The 27,581-nt window shown below is 43.7% G+C and overlaps 1 non-coding gene and 2 pseudogenes across 1 annotated transcript; 1 reads left to right on the forward strand and 2 right to left on the reverse strand.

Annotated features, from left to right (window-relative positions):
* Positions 1 to 5,745: 5,745 nt before the first annotated feature.
* On the reverse strand, positions 5,746 to 25,698 carry LOC120254870 (annotated as a pseudogene).
* Positions 17,544 to 17,650, reverse strand: LOC120254873. Its single transcript, XR_005534781.1, has one exon. It is a non-coding gene; the product is annotated as a small nucleolar RNA R71 (small nucleolar RNA).
* A 1,522-nt stretch (positions 25,699 to 27,220) lies between the features above and the next one.
* LOC120254871 overlaps positions 27,221 to 27,581 on the forward strand; it is a 1,593-nt pseudogene continuing 1,232 nt past the window's right edge.

Here is a 27,581-nt window from a genome sequence, read left to right on the forward strand (position 1 = left end):
ACTACTTAAGCGACTAGTTACCACTGCCCGAACAAACCAACCTTGTCTTTATGATCCTTCCTCACGCTTGTTTTGCTACCTCGATGGATCGATTGCCTCTTCTCTTTATGATTTAGGGAATTCTTTCCCTTTCGTCCCAAGGTGGGAAATTCACTGAAAAATTTTATCTAATTCGAGAGCCAGGATTCACCCGTCTTCTTTTATATTTCAAGCAATATCGTCTTGGGAGGCCTTACGGGGATGAGCGGAGATTCAATCTTTTACGGTTCGAGGAGAATGCATCATCGAAATCGATACATTGAAATCTGATCAAACCATTTCACGAAGAGATGTTAAAGGAGTTTTTATCGTTGATCACGAAATCACTAAAAACTTTCGCTAGGAATTGGCGATGCTCGGGATATGCCACACTACTCGAATTGTTTGCTATTGTATAGATAGGCGTTGTCGTAGGACTTTTTAAAAAGCAGGAAAATATGATTTCCATCGAATAGAATGAGTGTCCGTGGTTTTCTCACGGTACGCTACTTGAAGGGCTTCCTAGTTTTTCCACGTCAGCGAGCGATGAAACCTAAGGATCGCGAGAATTGATCCTAGTGAATTCCATTTTTGATAGTGAAATCAAGATTCTTGAGAGAACGTGCACCTTAATTGGATGCGTTCTTGGCGACCATCTTAGATTGGTCTCACTCCTAGCTATGGAGGAGGACCCAACCCAGCGTTCGAGCACTTATTCTCAGCTCGAGTGGTAACCCAAAGTTGGAGATTGAGTGCGAGTAAAAGAGAATTCTTGCGCTTTGGTCTTCGATTGGAAGGTATATGACCTTTTCAAGGTCGGAAGCCATGGAACTGGTCTCCGAGTATCTTGGAATCAGCCAAGTGACAGAGATGTGCGGTTGGGTGCTTGAGTGGAATCGCGGGTCAAGAATATTTGAGTCGGGGCTCGAGGGCTTAACATAACCCTTCACCGGTAAAGGAATCTTGAAATAAGACTTTAGGCACACAGTGAGTGTCTGAGACTTTCATGAATATTACGGTGACGTCACGACCCGAGCGATCGGCCCTCGATATCTTATAATGTTTTTGAATTAATGTCATCAACAACGAATAGGAAGACCTATCCATTGGGTTGCGTGTAGTCATTTGTCTTTGAAATGCGTCTGCCCGAGCAATTTTCATATTTAATAGAAAGAATTGATGTCGACTAGATGAGAACAACCTCCATTGATGAGAGAGTTCCTCCCCATAGCCATTCAAAAAGCTAGCGATATGGAGAAAGTGGTCGGTGGGTGGGTCTAGGCTGGGGCCGGTGGTTGTGTTAAGTATTGCTTGATACTCGGAGCAGCGTTGTCACGGGCTTGATCCCATACTTTTTCGATCCACTTTCTTCATTAGTCGTGAAAAGCGGTTGACACCTTCACGATGGGTTTTAGATGAATCTTCTAAAGGAGGGTATTTCTTCTTTGTAGCCGTTTGAGTTCGGGAGGTTAGTTGGTGGCTTCATTTTCAAGGATGGGTCGTAGTTTTTCTTTGGGTCAGTGTGATTCCATCTTTTGTAATAACAAATCCCAATAACTTTCCAGTTACTACCCCCGAAGCATGATCGGGGTATTCGCCCTCATGTTACGCGTTTTCGAAGTATCTCCAAGACCCTTTGTAGATCCGTGAGGTGATCTTCTTTACGCTTTTAGCTGCGAGGTCATCCACGTAACACTCTCTTCGTTTTTATGTTGTTCATCTTGAAATATCTGCATCATAGCCCTTTCTAGTAAGGTAGGTGGCCCCAGCATTTTTGGGACCAAATGGCATCACGAAAGTATAGCGATGCGTCCGAATGGAGTTCTAAGGGCGTGTGCTTTTTTTGTCATCTGGATCCATTTTTATTTGGTTATACCGGACAAGCCATCCGTAAAAGACATCCGTTCATATCTGCTTGTGTTGTGTATAATGATTTCCATGATCGGAAGAGAAATTCAGTCCTTAGGGAATGCGTTATTCAGGTTTTTGAAGTCAAGCATAAAGCCGAGATCCGCCCGATTCTTCTTGGTCACTAAAAACAATGTTTGCCAACCAATCGAGGGATCTTTCTCTTTTTCTTATGAAACCCACAAAAAGAATTTCTTCACTTTTTTCAAAATCTTCTTCATGAGGAATGGATGAAAGCATTGTTCCCTTGATTGAGGGGAGTATTGAACAACTGCACAAGAGAGAGTAAAAAGCTCAGTTGCCCGAGGTAGAGTGGATCCTATCCCTATTTACCGGTAGAAAAATAGGAGAGTCATCCGTCTAAGGAGAAAGCGGGGCGCCGAGATATTCTATCACCAAGGTTGAGTCACGAGCTAGTTCCATTCAAATAATCGAGAACCGTGTATCTCGACACGTTGTTGGAACATGACACCAACAAAGTAAGTGAAGAATACGGGATCATATCATGTTGCCTTGGGAGTAATAAAGACTTTTCCGAGCCCTAATGTTGGGCGTCCTTTCTCATACATTCTTGGTGGCAGTCAAAATCACATCTCCAAGGCTTTTTGATGTGTGTCTTGATGTGACTTTAGTGTAGTAGACTGCTTACGTCGAGGCAATTCTTCTTGCATAGCAATTTGAAGTGCTCCAGTAGAGGATGTGCTCCCAATAAATACTGCCGAGTGCCTATCCTTTTTCACGACCTTTTTGTGGTACAAATATTATGTCATCTTGTTCGAGCCTTATCGTCTATCGAGGCGTTCGGTGAACCTTCTTTGGTCACAAGGATCTTTAAAGGGTTGACTCACGACACCGGGTAATTGGTGGGTAAGACCATAAAATTAGGTAATGTCGCATCTTGTGTGTTGCGAACATGAGAGCAAGGCATTCTTTTATCACTTTCGGTTATCTCGGGTGTTCGGCGATAAGTGAAAGGCGAGTCGGTAGACCATAGATGATCGAAGCCCAAAAAAACAAAAGGCGGCTGAGGCTGATGATGCTCGAGCCATACTTTCTTCCTTCTCAAGGAGCTAGAACGATGGGAGGGAGAATCGGCATCCTTCCTGCTGCAGCCCCTACCTTCACTATAGGGACCAAGGATGCTTTGCTTGTTTTTATGGATTTACCTTCTCCTTGTCGAGTCTTAAAGGAGGATGAGTGGTATAGTGATCCTAGAGGTGTGTGCCCCTATGGCTCAATCATGGTTTAGCTGGCCCAATGGTGCATACTCTCCTTCCATGTCAACCGGAAGCAAAGGTATCTTGATCCTATCTTGTCATCACGTGAAGTGCAAACTCCTCCTAATCTACTTCTATGTCTCTACTTGTTGACGGATTGGAAGACCAAGACCCTCCTTCCCGGAAGACCAAGAACTCAAGTGAGATTGAGCTTGTTCGGAAAGCGGTGTCCATCAAATGAGACTGAGGCAACCTAGGGTGACAAGGATAGATAGGGTGAATGCTCAGAGCAAGGTCAAGCAAAAGTGTGAAAGGGGGCATCCCAGAGATAGGCCTTGTCAAGCGATTGGAGTGACCACAGAAGCGTCACGGTTCAAAGCTGGGAATCTCTGTGTCAAGCCCTTGCCCTTGATCTATGTCTTTATATCGATTGCAAGAACATGTTCACTTTCAAATGCTACATCGATTATGCGGCTCTTAGACAAGTTTCATCGAAGATTCCTTCCAATTAACTTTCGGTTCAGCGCATTGTTGGAGAAGGGGATTCTCGTTCAATAGAGCAGTCGAAGTCGTGAGTCAATGACCGAGAGAGTAGATCGAGGCTTCGGCTATGGGGATGGCAAAACCCATTATCATCCATCCATACATACAATAGAATAAAAAGCATTTGTTTGAGATCTATATGAGAATGAAAGCACTATCGGTGGTTAAGTCGTGAGACCCGAGTCATATAAGCCCCTTTAGAGATAGGGGACCCGGTTAGAGCCACTGTCAACTTTAACTTGACACTGCACTAGCATAATTAGTCGATCCCAAAAAAATCCAATCGAGAGAAAGCGAGTCAGCGGGACCCGGGAAGACAAGCAAAGGAATAGCGAAACTTCCATCGCAACAATTTTTATTGCCTTAGCTTAAACAACCCGAATTTCCTAGCTCCACTAATGGGTAGTATTAACACGAACCAAAGTTAGGAAATCAATAAAAAATTAGTCTGTTGTAGTAACGAGTGTAGGAGCATACGCATAAAAAAAAGCCATTTCTTCCGTTCGGTTAAAAGACCAAAGCCAATCGAATCAAATAAGTCGATAACTCACTCAATAAGAATAAGAGGATCTTCTTATTGAGGTTGAGTGAGGGCCCGACCAATAGCGAGAGCTAAATGAAGGACTCATTTCCATAGCGGGAGGCGTACGAGGAAACTAATCATGAGAGGCGAGCGGGTGGTCTCAATATTATCATTTTTGTATAGATATGGTTCATTTGGCAAAGTCACTAAATCTTCAACTACACAAAACAAGAAGAGCCTCTCGAGAAGGCTTTCATTTGGTATATCCTTGTCCCATCCCTTTTTTCACCCCATTGATAGGTTGTGAGCTTGGATCTGTAGGATAGAGAAGGAGTTCCCACCTCTCATCCTTTTCAAAGCGACCCTCATGCATAGAAATTCCCCACTCCTTTTCCCTTGTGCCTCTTCCAATAGAGTTGGCTCCTACACTCTTTGAGTACGCTTTGGAGGTATGAGGGTCTTGGAAAGGGTTCCCTTTTTCCTTATTGGGGGCTGAGCTTGACTATTGCTTTCCTATCACATGTCCCTAATTGGACGGCTACGCCCTCTTGGGCTCGGCTATCCACTGACTTACCGCTTCAAAGCCCTATCCTTGGCTACAGCTTGCTTGCTCAGCTGCCTCGCTAGCTGCTAGCTTTCTCGCTACTTTGGACTACTTGCTTGCTGGTGAAGCTTGATTGGTTATGCCACTTGTTTTTTGCTCTGGCGGGAAAGGACTACATGTGCATTTCGATGCGGTGGCTTGGAAGCAAACTACCTTGGCCATCTTCGAAGTGTAAAATAATATCTTGATTAATCAAAGGCTTCCGTCGCGGATTGCTCTACATTCGCTACGCCACGGTGACTTCAGAGACCTACGGACGGGACAAAATCCGTGACCAATTGTTGAGCTATTGTTCGAGCCCGGCAATTGCCTAAAATTCTTCCATAACATAATGGGGCGGGGTTACCGCAAGAGCGAGTGATGTGGGTGCACAAGAGTACTTAGCACCACAACCATATCTTTTTATAGGTTCTCTGGACCCGATGCTGCTACTTCATTTTGGTAGAAAAGATTCATAGAATATGCACATGTAATTAGAAGGAAGAACGCCATAAAAATCTTCCTCGTGTATCATCATGGCGAGAACTATGAGCGGGAGCTAGCAATTCGGACCATATTGAAGAGGTTCCTGAGACATAACATGGAAGAGTCAAAATATTAAGAAGTGAGGTCCAAGAATGAAGAAGGGGTAGAATTATTCAATGAATACTAGTTTGTGGCTAATACCAGAGGCATAAAAGAGGCATTTTCCATGGGATCCCGAAACCACCGACCCACCCCCACATAATTCATGATGAGCCCACCAACTTCACGGCGAGATGACTCACGGTTAAAAAAATAACACGACATGTCAAGATCAAATTTGAATTGGTTCCTGGTCCTAGTCGGAGACCACTTGTGTTCCGTCGGCGAGTCAATAAAGAGGCGAAAGTAGTGGTCTCTTTTCTTTCCATTACTGAGCGACACGCTTCGCTGCTTCCTCCCAGTATCCATTAGCGCTCCCGTCCGGGCGAAGAGAAGGAGAAAAAGCACCGTCGAGCAAGATGAGCGAGGCTTCTATTGCTAAGCAACAATAGAGCGGTGCGCATTTTGTGCCCACAAAATGTTTGAATGATCGGGTAAAGAGTGAGCTTCTTATATGGGATCTTTCCGCATCCTTCCGCATTGGCGGTGAGTGGAGTGCCACAATCCCATTCATCATTTTTGATCTACATAAGCTAAAGCCCATAGCATGGCTGCGTTTCCAGGCATAAATCCTGAGGGAGGATGTATAGCTAATATAGGATCTTGTGGAGCGAGATTTGATTACGCAAGCGGTTCGATGCGAACGAAGAAATTTTGAACAAAAGGATCGAAACTCGCTTATAGGAAAGGAGAAAAAAACAAAGCAATGGCAAGAGCTCCGTCAATCCATTTGTTCATCGATGAGCGAAAGCTCTCTTTTTCATCTCGTGCCAGATACAACAAAATATTAGTCCTTTTTCCTTCTCGAGAACCGCGAGAATGCCCAGCACCCAGAAGAGCAAAGCTCATTTTCCTTCCACGGTAAAGCGTCGCATAAAAAAGGCCTGGCCCGTCAAAAGTCCAGTTCCTTCGCGAATGAAGTTCGAGAATCTACAAGGGTTTGTAGAAGCGAAGGGAGTGTACAAGCTGGGCGCATGACCCACTTTTTATTGGAGAGAGGGAATTGAGTTCTTCACTAAGTTCGAGACAAAGGAAAAAAGAAAAGTTTCTCTATAGCCTCCTCGCTTTGAGACATTATGGCCTGAGGGTCGACCCCGATAACAAAGAAGGAATCCATAAAAACTTGGGATCCAACACCATGATAAAATACTACCCTCATGATTACACCATGTCCACCCGAGATTTGATAAAAGAAAGGTGCATTAGCGAGTTAATACGTTGTAATTGGATAAGTTATTAGAATATGGCTGAAACGAAAGACCAAAGAAAGGAAGAAGAATGCACCAAAATCACGGTGTCTGCACTCAAACGCCGGTGGTTGTTTCTTGTTGTAAGTGAATGCAACTGAAAAGACCCTGGGAAATAACGAATAATGAGAGAATGAATTTATTGACATTTATTTTTGTGCTCATTTCCTAATTTACGCTTTTGTTATTCGCATCATCCGGTAACCAGGATAATCCCAATCTCTTTTAGTAATAGATCTTTTTGATATGTCTCGGTCTCAGTGAGCAAGGAAAATAAAATGCATCGAGTCATTTATCAAGAAAGTGGACCCAGACATGGTGATCCCTATATCTCTCGATCCGAGGGAGTGTACCATAGTAATCGTAGTAGTTTTCAAAGTCCGCTAAGAGAGAGCTCGGCTCCTCAACCGGGTCTCGAGCTCTCGATCACGATCTCGAGTAAGGATTTAAGAAAGCTCGCCCGTGATGACTCGACGAATCTACAAGTACAACATGGGTACTCTAAAAACAAGGAGGCCTACAAGCATCTATAAGCCATCCATACAAGAAGAGAATACTTAAAGAAGTCTCGCTCCCGGATAAAAATAGTATCCGGTCTCTCCTCGACTAGCAATCCATGAAGCAGCCTGACCTCCCTAATCATGTAGTTCGACCCTATCCTCATGTGTGGAGAAAGGATCGTTCCTGTGGACACTGAGGTATACCATTCAACATAGTCCTCGCGGTTGGTCAAATGCATCTCGAAAAAGTCTCCTCCAGTATTGAAGTGCCTAATCGATCTCCGAAAGTGTCCAGTAAGCTATATCTAGCGACTCCACCCGTCCGCGATGCATGGAAGGATTGGGGTGGTGGATCGGATGGTCGATCAATCCCAAACTGCCGTAACACTCTCTTACCCAGGTACCACTCGACGTGGTTGACACGCCCGAATATGCGTGTGTGTACCGCAAGTGCACGGGTGTCGAAGTAATAAATACCCGGTGAGTCAGGTAGTCGAATCCACGAGGGAGCAGGGGCTACTAGTACTAACTTCTTCTCCGCTATCTAGCCTAATGATAATGGGATAGTGTGGTGATCTAATGTGCAAAGAGATGAACACCGGGAGATGAATATGCGAGGGGTAAAATGGAAGGAGAATCTCAATCGATAAAAGTGGAGTATTCGGGCAATGCTCCCCTAGGATTCGGTATTAGGTACCGAATAAGCAAAAGTGTTTTACGTGATGAGTAAGTTAAGTCGTGGAAATCCAAACATAATCGGGTCTATCTCTAGATCACCGATACTAGTCCCCTACTAGGTCCCGGTGGAGAAATCGCTCAATCTCAACATCTCACACCACATATGACCGCAAAGCACTCTAGGGATTCCAAAGTGTGTATCCAATTCCTAAAGATTGATCCAACCCTAATTCCCGGTGAAGGATCCTAACCCCCTACAAGGTCCCGGTGGAGAAATCGAGCAATCTCACGCCTCCCACCAAATATGGTTGCATAGAGCTTAGGGAATGGAGATAGAATACACCAATCGGAGGGAAAGGGGACACTTCACTATCTCATGACTCATCCCTCTCAACCCTCTTCAATCTTGAGGTTCTAACCCTAATGGAGATCTCTCTCCCACCAAGGCAACAAATCATGCAAACCAAATAACCATAAGATCAATAAGGCAAGCAAGCATTAAACAATCAAGAATGAAACTTAATCAAACTCAGATTAAATAGAAACACAAAGCAAATTCACAAAAGATGAGAATCCTAGGGTTCACAAGCCCAAATACCCTCTAGGGTTTTAGCCCTCCATGGAGCAACATACAAAACACACCATCAATGAATGAAAGTACATTAAAACCATAGAAATAAACCCCTTATGTATGAACGATGGCCTTGATGGAGAGCTTCGACGTCTTGAAGGACCCACTCCGAAGCTAGGTTCACCGGTGGCTTCCTTGATGCTATGACGGAGGAGGAATCGATCAAAGTTGGTGACGAAGCGCCTCCAAAGCCGCAAAGACCTCCTCTCCAAACCCCTAGCCGTCTCACCCCTCAAGAGCCGCACAAAAGATGAGAAAGAATAGGGCAAAACGGCTATTTATAGGGCATTAGATCGCGTCGTCACGTGCCCTCACGCGCCCGTGTGGATTTTTCCACGCCGCTGCGGTCGCAAGAATTTCCACGCGGGCGAGCGGAATTTCCACGCGGCCGCGTGAACAGTAATTCTACTACAATACTGCTACAGTGAAATTACTACAGTACTTTTCACAAAATGCGATCCGAACACTCTTCTCTTAAGGCCACATGTCCGAGCACACGTCCCATGTGGTAGGCTATAAAACTTTCTCTTCATCGGCGTATCTTTGAGAGGTCTTGCAATCTTCACAAAGAGAAGGAATATGAAGATGTGGCTGCCTTTGTGCCCTTCCAAATGGTGAATTGACTTGAATCTTCTTGGAAGTTGGCACACATCTCCACGCTTTATGAACTGCTCTCGTGTCTTGGTCCTTGAATTGAACAAGAACTCCCAACATTGTGTCTTTATAGCCTATCTTTGCTTCCTTTTTTTACTCTTCAAGGCATTCACAACCTATATGCATAAAAGAACACCAAATACACAATATGAGACATAAACCACAGTAAAAATGATGCTCAATGCATGTAAAACATATATAAAAATATGTCTACTCAAGCACTTATCAGTGGTCCAGGTATATCAGCTCCACTCGGGCAAGGAAGTATGGATCAGATATAGCTACAGCTAGCCTAACAGCGTAAGGCCTATCTCCAAAGGGCCTCCAGGTGATCTACATCCACGCAAATGAAGAAGGAAATCTCGCAGAATAACAAGCTTACCTGCGGAGGAGTCAAGGTATCAAACTCCTATCGGAAAAACAGCCCCTGGTGGTGCATATCGTGGTCCTAGAAGCGGTATGACCACCTCATCCCTCTAGGGAAGCCCTATAGCTTAAGGTTTTTCTTACAAGCTTCCTCACTCAATTGTAAGCAACATTTCGAAAGACAAAACTCAACAGGAGAGTAGGCTATAGGATTCAAACCCCTTCCTACAGGCTGGGTCAGCTTGTTTAGCGGAATGAACTATGAACTCCAGAGCCAAAGGTCTCCTCTTCAGCGGATTCGGATGGGGATGCTGCTTCTCGAGTTGAAGCTGCTAATGCCCTATCTTTCTTCTCTACTGCCTTTAGCTATCGCTTTTCGGTTGAATAATTGGAAGATCTGGCATTCTCCACCGACCTCTGTGGGAAAGCTAAGTGCCCCTATTTAGTATTAGTAAGGCGCCCTCCCTTTACCTTTACGCGAATTGGGTATTACCGGCCGATGGCGAATAAGTCCTCACAACAAAGGTTAGGTGCTTGAGATCAGAACTGGTTACAGCAGCGCTCCTGGCGCGAGACTCTTTCGCATAGAATGAATTCGGTAAGGAAGGGTAGAGCCCCATGGTCAATTGAATAACACTTCCCTCAGAATTCAGGAATATTTAGCTCCAAAGGTAGTCTTCCTTAAGCGAGCTATCCCTACCCAATAAGGATCGGCGGAGAGCCCATCCTTTCTTACGATCTTATCTCAACTTTACCTTACCCTCCCACCTTCCCTTTTCGCTTCGTATACTCCACTCGTTCCCTTTCTTTCAAAGGAATATTCCTTTTCGGCTGATTCTCCTTTGGTATCTGCTGCTTCAGATTCATCGAATTCCCTCCCCGAACCGGAAAAAGATCTCAGTTTGCATAAGGAACCTATTTTTATTTAGTTTAGGAAAAACTGTTGTTTCCAGGTCGAGTGACCCTAGACAGACCTAGCCCTTCTTTGGAGGAAAAGAAATTAACCTAGAAGAATTAGTCTGGGCTGAAAACCCTTCCCACCTCCTTGGAATAGGTAGTTTTTTCCTCTGTTGTTGAATCGGTTCTATCTGAATCCCTCCTTGAGACTGGAAAAGGGACTACGGGCTACCAACAAGACTGACGAGTACAGATGACTAATCTACAGAATCGAAGGAAACTGGAAGAACGAGAGAGTCCAGCTGAACTAGGATCTAGACTCCTTCCGAGAGGCAAGTTCAGCTACAGACGGTCGCTCAATCGCACCTTCCCTACCGGCTCTGTTCTCTAGCCCTGTGCTTTAAAAAAGAAAGCCCTCCCATGTTGAGTCAGCAGCAGAAACCCTTTCTGACATGAAGTTAAGATAGTGGAAGCCCCGAATTGCTTGCTCCACAACGTGCTTGACTTTCGGAGGACTAACCGCTTCTAATGAGACCTTGGGGGAGGTTGGGCACCGGACGGTGGAGGTACCCGTGCTCTTGGTCCTCAAGTTGACCATTAACGGGTCCTTAGTCATCTATTCGTCCAGGCGAAAATGACTTAATCAAGAGAGAGAGAACCCCTTTTAACGGGATCAACTATATCCACTTTAAGTCGGCCTCGGGTGAATTTCTACGCTTATCTCATCTGCTAGCTCGCCTTCTTCTTTTTAAAAAGTCTTTAGCATTCATCTTTCTATGAACGAACTGTGGCATTAACAAAGCATCAAGGGAGAGCTTTCCTAAATCCATTTGACCGGAGCCGGGATCAAAACTACTTTTTTATATAAGTATATAAGTAAGTATAAGTAAGGCCACCTTCAAAAAAATTCAACATATTCCACCATAGCAACTCAACTCTTCAGATCAGGAATCGCCTTTCTTATCTATTTTATTTCACGCCCCCCTGAGCCTGAACTAACTCATTTATCTTTCAACTGGAACTCCTTATCCTTAATCAGTTAATCCGAAAGTTACTTCCCAAGAATAAGGATCTTCCTTACTTAATCCCCGACTTCGCTACACTTGCTTATAGAAAGAAAATTCCCACTCGAAGGCCCTAGTACTACTGACTTTGCACCAGATTCAATTGCAGCGGAATCTATGGAACACTTGCTTAAAATAAAAACGGATTCGATTCTGAATCAACTAGTTATTCCTTCCCTTGCTTGATCTTGTCATCGCTAGGAAGAACGTCGCATTCAATCTAAAGAAAGATTCTTCTTCGAAGCATGAACCATCCGCTCCTTTTCCTCAAAAACTTGCCTTGGACTTGAAGTATTAGCTCACGCTGCACCTGGACTGGTTATCTCGAAAGCTCTGGTTAAATAAAAAAGTATACTTACTTGGCTTCTTTCACTCGTAAATAAGTTATCCGGGGACCAAAACGAAGAAAGAAGTAGAAGTAGCCTTTCCTTAAGCATCCGTTCGCCTCAGGCAATGTAATTCTTGGTAAAACTAAGCATTCATTCAGAGTCTCTATGAGAGAATAGCTACCGATTTCCCTGCTTCCTCTTCTGGGTCTCGGATAATGTTTTACTTAAACTATGAAATTGAAAAATGTCTCTTTAAAAGTGAAATAGATACTGCTGGTCACATAGCCTAGGGGTTACCGCAGGAAGTGAGCTTCACCTGACCTGTGACCTTAAAGAAAAGAATAAAAAATGTTACCCGGAGTAGCAAGGACTTTACTTTGCCTGCTATTCATTCAAAAATAGGTTTCACCATTAACTAGCTAACTAGATGGGACGTCAACAGCGGAAATGCAAAATGCATGACTTGGACCTGGTTCAGGCAGTCAAGCTGTAAAGCCCTCTTTCTATTCGGGAGCTTTGTAACGGCTATAAAGAATAGATCTTTCTCCTCGTGAAGGCTATTGGGATCGATCCCTTCAACCCTGTTTGGCATGGAAGGTCGTAAGATAAAAGAAGAAAAAAACTCTTATTGTTAGCAGCTTTTTCAAGCTCCCCGAGGTAAGGAAGCCAAGCAACCAATAGCATTTGTACCTACTATGCCTTTTCACCGGTGAGCAAAAAAAGTGGTTACCCTTTTGCCCGGTCTTCCTTAACGCAAAGGGAAAAGCATCATCCCTATAAGACTGCCGCTAAACAAAAGAAATTCTTTTTTTCACATTCAACCATGAAACAGAGTGCGACTTGAGCAATCAAAGCTACCCCCTCTTCCACTGCTGACTACGAACAGTTGACAGCTAATGATTCTGCCCTACTTTATCCAAAACCAATTTTAGAGCTTAAAATCAAACTCATTCTATCACTATTATGAATAATAGTTGAAAGAAGTCATGCTCGACCTATTCTAGAAATAAGAGATGCCAAATCATTTTTCCCATATGTTATTTAAGAAGCTTTCCTTGCTTCGTGATGAGTGCGATCCGCAAGTGCACGGAGTCGTCAAGTAATACCTCTCGTGCGAGCACGAGAGGGTCGTATTCCCCGGGCCCAAGGATCTACCCTTACTTCCTCTTCGCTTATTGTCTAGCCGAGCAGTTCGAAAGGTTTCTCTAATCTATTAATTTAAATAAGATAACTACAAGTGGAGACTAAAAATACGGAGAGGGGTATAAAAATTAAGGGAAAGGAACGGTCACGGATCGCGGATTCCCTATGGGCTACTAAAGTGCACGGGATGCTAAGAATGTCATGCAATTGAAGGTTTGGACCGGAGATTTCATAGATTAGGTCAACCTCGATGGTCACGACCATTGACCCCTAATCCGGTATAAGTATTGACACGAATTTCTTCCGATCAAATCCTCATACGATTGCATTAACAAGTGGGGAAATCCCTGATTAGAGCCGGAACACAACTTGGTCTAGCCCTAATGGTGGAAGGGTACAGAATACCCGATGGTCATGGCGTATTTGTACATGAATCCCTTCCAAACTTGGTGTGTCTAGTACAAGGCGATGGTCACGCTACCAAGTACAACCCTAGCGGTTGGTTTTACGGAGTTCTCATGTAAGCAACACATCAAATGCACCAAGAATGAATCTCAAAACACAACAATTGCAATAAACAAACTTAAATCATCCAAATACACAAGTTCACCCCAAGGTTCACCGGCATCCGGTGACCTTGGGGTCTACTCATCCATACAAACAAATCCAAGCAACAAATCCATGCAAACAACTACAAATGGCATAATAAAAACTCCCTCAAACAATGGAAGAAGGAAGACAAGCCAAGCTAGGTGGGAAGGCTTCCACTGAGGGCCTGCAATGGGGGCGGCTTCCCTCGTCGTCTACAAACTCCCAAAGAAGAGATCGATGAAGATCTAGCCAAATCCGAGCTTCTCCCTTAGATTTCCCTTCTCCAAAACATGTAATCTTGCTTCTCAAAGAGCGGTGAAAAATCGGCTTAAAGAACTCTCCCCCAAAAAAACTCCTCCTATGCCCTAGAAGAAATCAGCTTCTTATATACCCCGTCGAGTCCATGCGGGCTCCATGCGGGCGCATGGAGCCCGTGAAAGCTCCTGACCAAATGCCCAAAAAACACTGCGGTGCTACGATTGCTCACGACTACGATGTTTTCGCTGGGACCCCCAAAAATGCCGTTTTTGATGTCGAATTCATCCGATTTGCATTTTTTTGAGCATTGTTTGACTCATTTAAGACCTGCAACATCGAAATAACCAATTTAGACATAAAAGCAGGCATCAATTAGTTAACATATTCACAAAAGATACAAGATTAATACATATAAAATACATACATTTAGGCGTTTATCACTTCGTCGAATGAAGAAGCCTCTCTTTCGGATGAATCCGGCGGATGATTGGCCTACCATGTTCCGTTGGTTTTGCTCTTTTTTTTTATTGTCTAGAATGTTTGTAAGAAACATTTTTAAGACCCCTCAATAACGTAGAGCGGGTAATACTCTCCCAAAGTCTCAAGATGGATTCCTACTAGATGATTCTAGGGGATATCGCTTTTGTAATGTAAACGAGCTCCCGCTTGGCGAGTGAACCCGGCACTCGTTGATCGTAGGTCCATTCCATTCCGTTGCCTTAAACGGATGTGAACAAATCTCCTCTACTAAAGGACCAAAAAGTGTCACTGAAGGCAACGAAGAACAATAGGGACAGGAAATGACCGCTCCTCCCGACATGGATTGGAAGGAAGGACCCTCCTCGTGAGTGGATTGTGACTTTCTGTTCGATAAAGGTGACCTTGCACCTATTCATTGAGCACCTTTTTACGACTTCTTGCGATCTTGAATAGAGCACCTCTTTTAATTGCTCGATTGACGAGCTTAGGCGGAATAGGAGGAAGGCTTTCAATTCTATATCTATAAGACGAAGTTCTTCATAGCATTGCACATGGAAGACCAACAAGCTAGTCATTCTCATGTTGGAATCCTTTAACGAGATTACAGTAGCCAAAGCGACTTATCAATCGTTGCAATGCTCAAGCTCATAAATCAAGGTAATCAATGGCATATTTGAGCGCCTCCCACCTTTGGATCTTCAACGAGTCAGATGGGGGGACGTTACCGATCGTTTTGAATTAGAAAGATTAGCCCGGAGGACTTCGAATTCATTAGCGTGGGTCGGTTCATTCAAAAAGTCTATAAAAAAGGATTGAGTTAGGAACTTTAGGCATGTCGCCTATGCTTAGCGCCCTTCTGTACTAGATTCCAAGTCTCACGATCACTTCATCGCTATCAAGAGGTCCACGTCCACATCAAAGTGGCAACTATCTTCCTGAACTTAGACAAAGAGGAAAACAATATCCATAATCGTCAATATCCCGATGTCGACATACATAAAGCTGGAAAAATCTGCCCCTTAGTTGAAATCCATAATCGTCAAACTTCGGCAATGGGATGATTCGTATTGACCCTAGAAATCCATAGTGGACGCTCGGTGAGCTATTGATAAGTGTCTAAATGTAGGTGTTTTCATATATATATCGTATGCACTTTGCATGTATTTTGTGAGGTTTGATGCCCGTTTCGCGTTTAATCGTCTATTATTTGCTTTGTAGGGCATATGGAAGCCATGGAGAACAAGAAGATATCATTTTGGCAAAAAAAGAAAGCAAAGGGAATTTCATACTACCCCCATACTACCCGAGTATGGGGGCCGTATCTAGCTATGTGACGGATTGATTTGGTGTTACGTCAGATTTCCATACTACCCGAGTATCACGGGGGCCGTATGGAGGCCATATGCACCCCGTATGGAGCGAATCTAGGGTTTCAGAGTGCTATACGACCCCCATCGACCCCTATCGGCCCGTATGCCTCGGGGGGTATATATACTCACTTTTAGGGCTGATTAAAGGACTTTTGCTGGCCGACTTTTGGGGAGATCATTTGGGAGATTTTGGGCGACCTTGGGGAGGAGAAAAAGGGCGAGAAAGCTAGAAGATCATTGAAGCCCAAGGTCCAAGGCTCTCAAGGCAAGAAGGCAACATCATTCAAAGGGGGGATCGATCACGACTTGAAAGAAGGAGAACCACGGCTAGAGGAAGCGTCATTCGGCATTCCTTTGGCGGGGGAAGCGTCATTCGACATATTCTCGCCTCATCCTTCACCATTTCATCTAGGGAGTGTAATACTATGTCTTTGTTTCATGTTTTGCTTGATTGTATGCTTTGTTATGAGATGATGACACACTAGACCCCCCAAAGGCCACGGGTGTTGGTGAACCTTGGGGGTTTTATCATGTATTTTTGGATGATTACTTGTTAAATCTATGCTTTGGTATTTTTGAGATCTAATCCATTGTTTTCATGCTAAGTGTTACACCAAGGAGAAATCCATAGCTCTTTTTATGAATGATGCATGTAGATGTGACTTGCTCGCATGTATTAGGTCATGAATGGATTAGAAGGCGATACTTGTATCATCACGCGCGAAATCGGGTGTTTGGTAGCCCTCCATGTAGGTTTAATCTGAAGAAGAGTAGGTTTATTCCTAAGCGAGATTTCCTTGTACTTAATGCAATCGTAGGAATGTAGATTTGGAAGAAATTCCTATCTATGTTCGTATGGGATTAGGGTTCAATCACCGAGAAATTGGGGTTGTTCTAATCTTGGAATCTCATGGTCCAATTTAGCCCTTGCATCTTTAAATCATCATCCATGTTGCATGATAACCCCTCAAAGGGATCCACATCCATAGGCCTTTGCACTTCATTGATTCTCTTGCTTGCTTATTGCTTGTTCTCTCTAATTTGCTAGCAAATCTTGTGTTTAGTTTTATTTGTATTTAGTAGAGTAAATCCATCACTTAAGATCTTAGGCTAGATAATAGCTCGAGAAGGAGTAATAGGAGATCCTTGGCCCGTGGAATACGATGCTCGTGTGTTTGCACGAGGTATTACTTGGCGATCCCGTACACTTGCGGGGAAGCGATCAAGTTTTTGGCGCCATTGCCGGGGACCATTAAGGAATTCTAGGAAACTTTTTAGATTATTACTCTAGCCATTTCATTCTTTTACTCATTTGTTGTTTTTCTTTTCCCTTGATCTTAACTTTCTATCATTTTTCTTGGTTGTGCAAGGTCATGTGCATGACACGGTCGAATCCGTCGCCTTTTGATTACACCGGATAGTGAAATTGAAAGAACTTTGCGTCGGAGATTGAGAGAAGTTGGTGAAGGGTCGGGTACACGGAACATCGAAATTGAGGATAGAGTGTCTACAATCATGGCGAAGAACGACGTACTTTTATCCGAATATGAGAGACCCCAATTCACGGGTGATGAGTTCGGTGTTCAAGCACCGTCGGTGGCATCCAACAACTTTGAAATTAAAGCAAGTACAATCGGCATGATCCAAAATTCAGTCCAATTCAATGGTCTTGCCCATGAGGATGTGCATGACCATCTTTCCCGGTTCCTCCAAATTTGCTCTACATTCAAGATCAATGGGGTGTCGGACGATGCTATCTGTTTGAGACTATTTCCATTCAGTTTGAGAGATGGAGCTTATCGTTGGCTTACCTCATTGTCTCTGGGATCTATTAAAACGTGGAAGGACATGGTGGAGAAGTTCCTTGGAAGATATTTTTCCGTCAAAGCAAAGCGGCGAAGTTGAGGCAAGAAATTTCAGCCTTTAAACAAGGAGAGTCCGAAACATTGTTTGAAGCTTATGAGAGATTCAAGGATCTCCTTAGAAGGTGCCCCCACCATGGTTTTTGCTTCATGGATGCGAGTACAAATCATTTACAATGGGCTAAATTATGCTACTCGCCAACTCATTGATGCCACGGCGGGCGGTTCCCTTAGCAACAAGTACCCCGACGAGGCCGAGCAATTACTTGAGTCAATGGCAAGCAATGAATCACATTGGGCCTCAAGGGGATCTTCACAAAAGACTGCTAGGCTTTTATGAAGTAAGTAGTGATAATGCCTTAGCCACAAAGCTTGACGTGTTGACTCGAAAGATTGATCTTCTTATGGGCGATGGTTCAAGGCCGAATCGGTGCTAAGTTGTAGTACTTGCGGTGGTGGGCACGGTGCAGCCCAATGTCCGATTGCTAGCTCGATCATTGCATCCGTTGAGAATGTGGACTACATTGGAGGGCAGCGCAATCAAGGGAACCCATATAGTTCAACTTACAATCCGGGTTGGAAGAACCACCCAAATTTTTTTCATGGAACCAAGGCCAATAACAACAAAGAGGTGCACCACCTCAAGGATCTCAATTTCAACAATCGGCCCGTTGAGAAGAAGTTTTTCCATCGAAGATATCCTTGCCAAGTTCATGCTCGAGTACCAATGAGCGGGTTCAATAATCTAACTAGTAGCATGGATGCACAATTTGGCAAGGTGAATGCTCAACTCACTCGACGCGCGAGCGGTTCGGGTGAAATAGGATCCGTTTTTAAGAAACCTCCAAGCTTACGTGAAATCTCTTGAGCATCGAGTGGGGGAGCTCGTGAAGGCACATTCGAGATGTCCTCTAGGGTTGTCTTCCAAGCAACACAAAAGACAATCAAGAGAGCACTTAAAGGTCATTGCTCTTAGAAGCGGGAGGCAAAGTGGAGACAAGGGTCGAAGTTGACCCAAGTGTCGGGGAAAAGTGGGGTAGCCTCCGGGGAAGACCCCAAGCTAGTTGAAGAAAAGCAGTGAAGACAAAAAAATCGGGCATAAATGACAAGTTCCAACAACAAGGACCACCAAAATCATCCGAGTACAAGCCTCCGATCCCCTATCCAACAAGATTGAAAGCATGACAAGGAGGATGTTCACTTGAAAAAAATTCATCAACATCTTCAAACAACTTCATTTGAACATCCCGATAGTTGAGCGTTGACTCAAATGCCGAAATATGCCAAGTTTCTAAAGGAGCTCCTCACAAATAGAGAAAGTTGGAAGAAGAAGGCACGATTGCACTACGAGGGAATTGCTTGGCTATTCTAAAAAGAAGCTCCCACAAAAGTTGAAAGATCCGGGTAGTTTCATTATTCCATGCATGCTTGAAGGTGGAGTCAAGAGAATGCTCTAGCGGACTCGCGGGGCTAGCATAAACGTCATGCCCTACACCATGTATTTGAAACTTGGCTTGGATGAATTAAGGCCCACGAGGATGACCTTACAGTTGGCAGATCGATCAACAAGAAAAACCTCGTGGGATTGTCGAAGATGTGATTGTGCGAGTGGATAAATTTGTTTTTCCGGTGGACTTTGTCATCATGGACATAGATGAAGATGTGGAGATACCACTAATTCTTGGCCGACCATTCCTCGGCACCTCGGGTGCCTTAATTGACTTGAAAGGAGGGAAGTTGGCGTTAAGAGTCGGGAGAAGAGGAAGTGGTGTACACTTTGCCGAGCTGCCATGAAAACATTCTTTAGATCATGATGACACACTTTATTTCGTTGATGAAAGCGATAGGTTGATTTCTGATTGTGTGCGAGGGAGGTGCTCTCTTTAAATCCTTTGGATGAATATTTGGGGGAGTTGGAGAGCGAAGAAGAAGAAGAACCTCATCGTCATCCTCCAATTCACAATTTGAAGCCACCAAAAAGAGGGTATCCTGTACTAATGCTAAAGAAAAAAAGAAAAAGAATCATTTATTAAGAGAATGTGGAGGGAGATCCATGGGAGAAAAAAAGAAAGGTAACAAGCTTCATCCTCCCACATCTCATGGAGGAAAGGTAAATTTTTTTCACCCCTCTCCACTCATGAACAATTCGAGGATATTTTTCAATGTTGTCATTCAATCTACCGGGAAGAAGCAACACTACAAGGGAAACCGGGGGTGGCTTCAAATTGTTTGAACCCCCATGAGGTAAGGAACAAGGTACGTCGGGGCTCGTGACGTTAAACAAGCGCTTCTTGGGAGGCAACCCAAGCATTCGGGGGCATTTGTTTGCATTTTCCGTATTTTTAGTTCTTAGTTCATTTCAATTTTCGTATTTCTTAGACTTGTTTGATTGTGAATAAGTTCATGCTCATACACTTGGCACATTGCTCTCATCATTTTTATTGTGGTATATTTGTGCAACCTCTTGAGACACACATGTGTAGGTGTTAATTTATGTGCTAGATCATCGTTTTATTCATTTTAGTCATTTTTGGAGAAGTCGTCAAGCTTTCTTTTTCATTTTTTTACATCATTTGAGGCAGGTTTTTCATGGTTTTGATTGGCCTTTAAAGTTTCTGGCCATCTTGGGCCGTATGGAGGCCGTCTAAAGCTGACCCGCGAGGCCGATCCGGATGGCTCGTGCTCACTTGAGGCGAAGGCCGTCAAGTCAGTGGGTGTCTCGGCCGAGGGAAGTTACCCACTTATCGGCCCCCATGCAGGGGTCGTATGGGGGCTGTATGGTGGCGGGGCTTCCCCCTCTAAGGCCTCTCATTCTCTCTCTCTCTCTTCCACCTCTCATTTCTCTTCAACTCCACCGAAATTTTCTCTCTTTTTCTCTCTCGATTCTTGGCGAATGTCTTCATTTTTCTTCCAAAAACTTCTCCCAATCCATTGGAGACTTTGATCTAGTGATCTTACCCAAGTTTAAAAGCTTGTTTTTCTCAAGGTTTTCGATCGGTATGCTTTTTTTCAATGCCCTAGTTTTATTCTTTACATTTTTTTGGGCATTCTTGAGACTTTGTGCATGGAATTTCTTTAGCAATTTGCTTGATTTGGATGATGTGAATGTTGTGAATGAATTTTAATTCAAATTTATGTACAAATTTTTCGATTCCATGAGTATAGGGGAGACTCTTGCCGTGTGAATAGTGACCATACGGCCCCCATACGGCCCGTATGGTCCCAAAAAACCCAATTTTTCATTAGTCTCCTCTATCTCTACCATGTTATTTTTGAGTTATCTTGTATCCCTTTGAGCTTGATCAAAGTTTTTTTCTTCATTGTAGGGATGTCTAACACTAAAAAGGCTCGCCTCCAAGCACCCAAGAACTACCGAACCATCCTCTACACCCGATGAACCCGTCTTCAAATTGTCCCACCATCAGAGAGATATGATAGATTGAAGACAAAAACCATTCGGGACTTTTGTGCTATCTTGATTGGGAACTTGTGGACAACCTTGGGTTTGCAAGTCAAGTGCGGGATTGGCTCTCACACAATTGTTGGGATAAACTCTTTTGCCATTAACGAGCCAACCTTCCGTCAATTAACCTTGGAGGTCTTGAGTACATTTGAGTAGCGACAAGATGGAGAATCCGTGCGGAATAAGAAGATTGTCACCATCTGTTTTCAATCTTTTGGAAGGAAGCGCACTATGCATCATTTGGACTTTGCCAAGTACTTGGGGATATATGATGATGATTTTTATCAAATCCATGCCCGACAAACGTCTTAAGCTTGATTTCCCGAGTGAGGTGGGTAGGAGCAACTATTGGGCGACTTTGGCGGGTGAAGATACGACCCGAAAGGCCTCACGCATGATTGACCCGGCACATAGATTCATTCATGCCTTGATTGCCCGTTCTCTTTGGGGGCCGGACCCGATAGCAAGGGGGTGGTCACCCAATCCGATATCTTTACGATGTATGGCATCTTTGAGAGGCACCCTACTCACCTTGGCTACCTTGTCGTTGATGCATTCCTTCACGGGGCTCGTATACTTGGATTGGGGAGCTATCTTTATTGGGCCCTATGTGACCCGGATTGATCCGTGGCATGGGTTTGTTTGAGCGAGGCAGCGAGGCATGACTATTGTAGAAGGTACGGCACCCCTCGGGAAGGCACACATCTACAGGCGATTGGCTTGGTGGTTCTTTGAGGCGCATGAGGCGAGCCCCACGGCACCAAGCCAGCTGGTGAGTCCGGTCGGTGACGCGACGAGCACAGAGTCGAGCTCGAGGCGCACTGTTCCTACCCGGTACTACTTCATTACCGACTCGACATGAGGCGGGGATTGAGGGAGATGTCAGGGCGTGCGTCGGGAGGCGGAGCGAGATCCATGACCCGGCTTCACTGGGTCCTTGAGGCAGCGGCCAGACTCGAGGCGATTTTCACCATTTCATTATCTCATACTATGGTTACGCCTCGCATACTCATACGCCACCATGCCACCACGCTGACACCGAGTTGTGATGAGTGGCGGCTCGTTTGAGCATGGACACTTTTTTTATCTACTTTACTTTATTTTTGTTTTTGTATTATGTTTTTGTTTTGTTGAGTTGGCATGGACCTCTTCCTCCCAACTCTTTGTGTTGAACTTTTTTTTGTTTTCATCTATGTATTTTGTTGACTTTTCCCTAGTCTCTCCCTTGTTTTTAGTATTTGTGAATTTTTTTGTGGAATGATGATGTCCCCTTTTTTGCCTCGCAGGGGCATTGAGGGAATTTGGTGAGCTTTCCTAGTTTTTTTAAATGGAGGTCGGACAAGGCGTGTATTGCTCACCACACCTTTTTGTCGAGTCGCACCTCACGGCGAACACAACATAAACGGGGAAGTTGCTTTTTCACCCTCCTCTATTATTATTTGCATTGGCCCTTCTTGCATGTTTTTCATGATTAGTGTACATTGAGGGCAATCTACAACACTAAAGTGTGGGGATGGGTGCATTTCATGTTTTAGGAACATTGTTTACATGCTAGTGTTAACAATGATGGCTTTCTATTCATTCTTGTAAGATTCTTTTTTAGCTTGGACTAATGATGGATGTGAGTTACTTGTTTTTATGCTTTATTGAATCCTGTTTCAACCCATAGTATTGTCTTGTGCACTGAATTTTTTGTCGATGCCCTGGGAATAGCCAATGTGACTACTCTAACTCTCTTGTATGCTTAACACACTACTTTGAGTACTTGGCCTTAGAACACTAAGTTCTATCCTTCAATGTTTTTCTTAAGAACTTCTAAGTCTTGTTGAGCTAATCCGAGTTTTGTGGCATGTAGTGTACTCCGAACATGTGATCTAGGGTGAGAGTGAAAGTGAATGAGTCTATGTCGGTATTCCTCCGCTAATGAAGCATGAATGCGTCTATGTAGACTCATGAAATCGAGTAGTTGGGTGGCTCTTGTGCCTAACCAGACATGATGCATCCTCTAGAAAGATTTTTAAAATGATTTTTTGATGCGAGTCTACGTTAGTCGGACTTGGGATGTTGAATATTGAGTTGAAAATAAAAACCCTAGTGATCTTTTTGAGTACCTACCAAAGGTTTTGAAAAGAAGAAGGATTTAGTTTCAAGCTATACAATTAGAAGGATCTTACTTGGCCATTGAAGTAGCACTTAGTAGTTTAAGACTTAGTATTCTTTGTATGTGGAGTGATTAGCATCTAGAGCTGTCATATGATTGAAGTCCTTGAGCTAGACCCGGATCAGGGGCAAATGAGATAAAGGATTCACTTACGCACATACATATTAGGGGTGAGGCAGGATATTTTTATTATGCTTAATGACTATAACTCAACATCTATGTTTCATTATCCTTTGCTTTTGGAATCTTATATTTGCTTGAGCAAGAGGTATTGCATTTAGCCACTTCTCAGTCTCTTTGTTTTTCATGAGTTGTTTGTTTGGGGACAAGCAACGCTAAGATGTGGGATGTTTGATAAGTGTCTAAATGTAGGTGTTTTCATATATATATCGTATGCACTTTGCATGTATTTTTGTGAGGTTTGATGCCCGTCAGCGCTTTAATCAGTCTATTATTTGCTTTGTAGGGCATATGGAAGCCATGGAGAACAAGAAGATATCATTTTGGCAAAAAGAGAAGAAAGCGAGAATTTCATACTACCCCATACTACCGATGACGGGGTCGTATGCACTATAGCAGCGGATTGATTTGGTGTTCAGTCGATTTCCATACAACCCGATTATCAGGGGGCCATATGGAGGCCCGTATGCACCCGTATGGAGCAGCGAATCTAGGGTTTCCGAGTGCTATACGACCCATACGACTCCCTATACGGCCCGTATGCCTCGGGGGTATATATACTCGCACTTTAGGGCTGATTAAAGGACTTTTGCTGGCTGACTTTTAAAGGGGGGATCGATCACGACTTGAAGGAAGGAGAACCGCGGCTAGAGGAAGCGTCATTCGGCATTCCTTTGGCGGGGAAGCGTCATTCGGCATATTCTCGCCTCATCCTTCACCATTTCATCTAGGGAGTGTCATACTATGTCTTTGTTTCATGTTTTGCTTGATTGTATGCTTTTGTTATGAGATGATGACACTAGACCCCCAAGGCCACCGGGTGTTGGTGAACCTTGGGGGGTTTATCATGTATTTTTGGATGATTACTTGTTAATTCTAAGCTTGGGTATTTTTGAGATCTAATCCATTGTTTTCATGCTAAGTGTTACACCAAGGAGAAATCCATAGCTCTTTTATGAATGATGCATGTAGATGTGACTTGCTCGCATGTATTAGGTCATGAATGGATTAGAAGGATACTTGTATCATCACGCCGAGAAATCGGGTGTTTGGTAGCCCTCCATGTAGGTTTAATCCGAAGAAGAGTAGGTTTATTCCTAAGCGAGATTTTCTTGTACTTAATGCAATCGTAGGAATGTAGATTTGGAAGAAATTCCTATCTATATTACGTATGGGATTAGGGTTCAATCGCCCGAGAAATTGGGGTTGTTCTAATCTTGGAATCTCATGGTCCAATTTACCCTTGCATCTTTAAATCATCATCCATGTTGCATGATAACCCCTCAAGGGATCTACATCCATAGGCCTTTGCACTTCATTGATTCTCTTGCTTGCTTATTGCTTGTTCTCTCTAATTTGCTAGCAAATCTTGTGTTTAGTTTTATTTGTTTTTAGTAGAGTGGATCCATCACTTAAGATCTTAGGCTAGATAATAGCTCGAGAAGGGGAGTAATAGGGAGATCCTTAGCCACGTGGAATACGATCCTCGTGTCTTTGCCGAGGTATTACTTGGCGATCCTGCTACACTTTCGAGGGAAGCGATCGACTATCCGTCAATTCCTCCCTAGAATCCCCTATTGTACAATCAATCCCATAGTGGGCTTTCAAAGTTCTTGCCTTCTTTTGTTCTTCTCTAGTTTTGCTGAGTGGATCGGGTAGAAGGTGTAATGGATGAATCCTATAAGAAGAGGGAAGAGCTATCATCTTGTAGTGGATAAACTTCGGTTTGTAGGGACGTAAGTGCTAGATGCTCTCGAATGTATCTAAGTCGATTGTCCGGATGATGTGGGACTCTGGGTTCTTGAGGAAAGTTCTTCAAGTTGCTAGTTCTTCTACTCTTGAGACAAGTGCTCTTAGCTTCGATAGTTAGTTACGCCTTCTTTCCTTAGTCCGAAGAATTCCAAGGCTTTGCTTGACTCGCATTTATTCTCTCTGAGTACTCTTTTTGAGCTTTGAATCTCTTGCGTCGAACTTTTGAATGAAAAACAAAGAAAAGAAAGGAGAAGAAGAACAAGAACGAGCCTTTCAAAGAAAGTAGTTGCAGCAAAGGTGCGTGAGACACGAAGAAAGAAAGCTTAAGTCGAGTGAAGTACCCTTGGTGGGGATGTACTTTCTTGGCGATACCAAGCTTTGGTGGAGAACTCGGCACGCCGATGATGCTCGAGGCGGTCGGACTACCTTTGGCTCATGGGATGAGTTTCGAAGGTGTTCGGGATTGCCCGAAGAGGAAAAAGTAGGCTGCATTGGTCACTGAGGGCGATAATGACTCGGGCCGGATCAATCCTCTCGCAATTGTTGGGGACTCGGCAGGGCGGTGAAAGGTATCCCTTCTCATTCTCTTCTTTATGTGCCATCTGACCTTGAATGGCGGGGAAGCCCAGAGCCATGGTGGACACTGGAGCCACTCATAATTTCATTCGAGAGGCAACCATTGCACGGTTTGGGTTGAGCGTTGGCGCGCACACCGACCGTGTGAAGGCAATCAACTCCCGAGCCCATGCGGTAGCGAGTGCAGAGTGCCTTGAGAATGAAAGGCATTGTTATCTCGGCATAATTATTGTGCCCAATATGGGTGAGGACATTGAAGCTTATGTGAAGTTATGCCAGCAAGACAAGTCTCGAGAGAAGACGCGAAGTCGGTCTTCTTGACCTTTTGACTGTCCCGGAAAGGCCTTGGCAATCCCGGCGAGCGGACCCAAGAGGATCAATGGCTTCTTTGTAGGAGTATCTCCGTCACTATGTGTACGCTACGGAGGAAGCTGGTTAAGTTAACTTGATGTGGCCAAGATCTCATATGGGTAGCCCCCGAGTTGTCATCATCGCGTAGGGGTCATGGAAGGGTTCGAATCTCACCGCCAAGAGAGGAAGAAAGAAGAGGTGCTTTCAAAAGCTTCTCGGAGGATGAAATGAAGAAGTATGCTGACCAAGGGCCTCCTTCTAAGATATTGGATCAATTTTCTGGACTTCATGAATTGTACTAAAGCGGCTCCGAATGGGTAGAGCTTAGCTAATTTAGTTTTTTTCCGCTGATTCTCCCCATCTTCCATGGCTTTTCAGAGATGAAAAAAATCTAGTTTACACCTTCTGCATTTAAATAATTTAGCTTGTAAGCGAACGATTTTTTCAAAGTGTTCAACCAAAGTAGCAACACGAACCATAACCTGGGAATCATTGGGGTTAAAAAAACAATTGCTAGAACATGAACTATTAGTGCCTCAAGCGTATATTGACCAAACTCAGAAAGCAATTCCATATCATCAGCTTCAAGCCCCCCATTTCCCTAAGATAGTCCCTAGCACATTCTAGTTCCTTCCCAATTAAAAGTTTGATAATGTTTTTAGTACTACTATAGATCGATTCCTCATCAAAGTTCATAGTTAGATCCTCAATAGTAATTTGGAGATCACGTAATTCGTCTTCAGTTAATTTTTCCTTTTTTTGCTTTCTAAAAAGGGAAAAACACTTCTTCTTTGTACAAGGTAGAATTAGATGCTTTATTGTTTGTTCCGCTTTTGTGGTTCTTTTTTTGCTCAAATAATATTGGTAAAACTCCTCCCAAAAACTTTATTAATTTGTTTTTTTATCTTCATCTTTTAATGGCAAATCACTCAATGAGTTGGTGACCCAAGTATTGTTGGATACCGTAGAAAAAGAACCTTATATTTAAGTATTTGTTCATTTGTGATTTATTAAAAAGAGTTATTGGGATTTTTCTTCCTGCGCTAACTTATTTGACCGTAGCGTATCTATAGTTATTATCCCTACGTAGGGTCTCTTCTTAGATTAGCGCAGTCGTCCCTACCCCTGGACATCAGATTAGAATTTCACACCCTATACAATTGCTATGAGAGGCCCCTCGGCACCACGCAGTCCGAGGACATACAGCAAGAGAACGGCATTGGATAGAGATGTCTATCCTTCTGGGATTTTCCTAATGGTGCCACTACCCGGTGAAAATTCTAAGAGCTGATCGACCCTCTAGTAAAAACTAGAGACAGACTCAAGTATAAGTGATCACACTTTTACTCTAAAGGGGCTCTTTTAGAGGAGGGGACTTTCCTTTTTAGGTATAAATGATCACACTTTTACTCTAAAGGGGTACTTTTTCCTTCCCGCGTTTAGAAGCCGATTGGATCTGATCCAGTATCCACTTGAAGGAAGCATGGGGTGACTGCTGCTCCACCTTCCCAAGTAGTAGAGTTGCAAGAGGCTAGAGAGCTATGAGATCGATTTTCTTCTGATAGATGATTCAAAAGAGTACGGGAGAGTG

Source organism: Dioscorea cayenensis, unplaced genomic scaffold (assembly GCF_009730915.1).
Source record: "Dioscorea cayenensis subsp. rotundata cultivar TDr96_F1 unplaced genomic scaffold, TDr96_F1_v2_PseudoChromosome.rev07_lg8_w22 25.fasta BLBR01000680.1, whole genome shotgun sequence".
NCBI classification, from domain to species: Eukaryota; Viridiplantae; Streptophyta; class Magnoliopsida; order Dioscoreales; family Dioscoreaceae; genus Dioscorea; species Dioscorea cayenensis.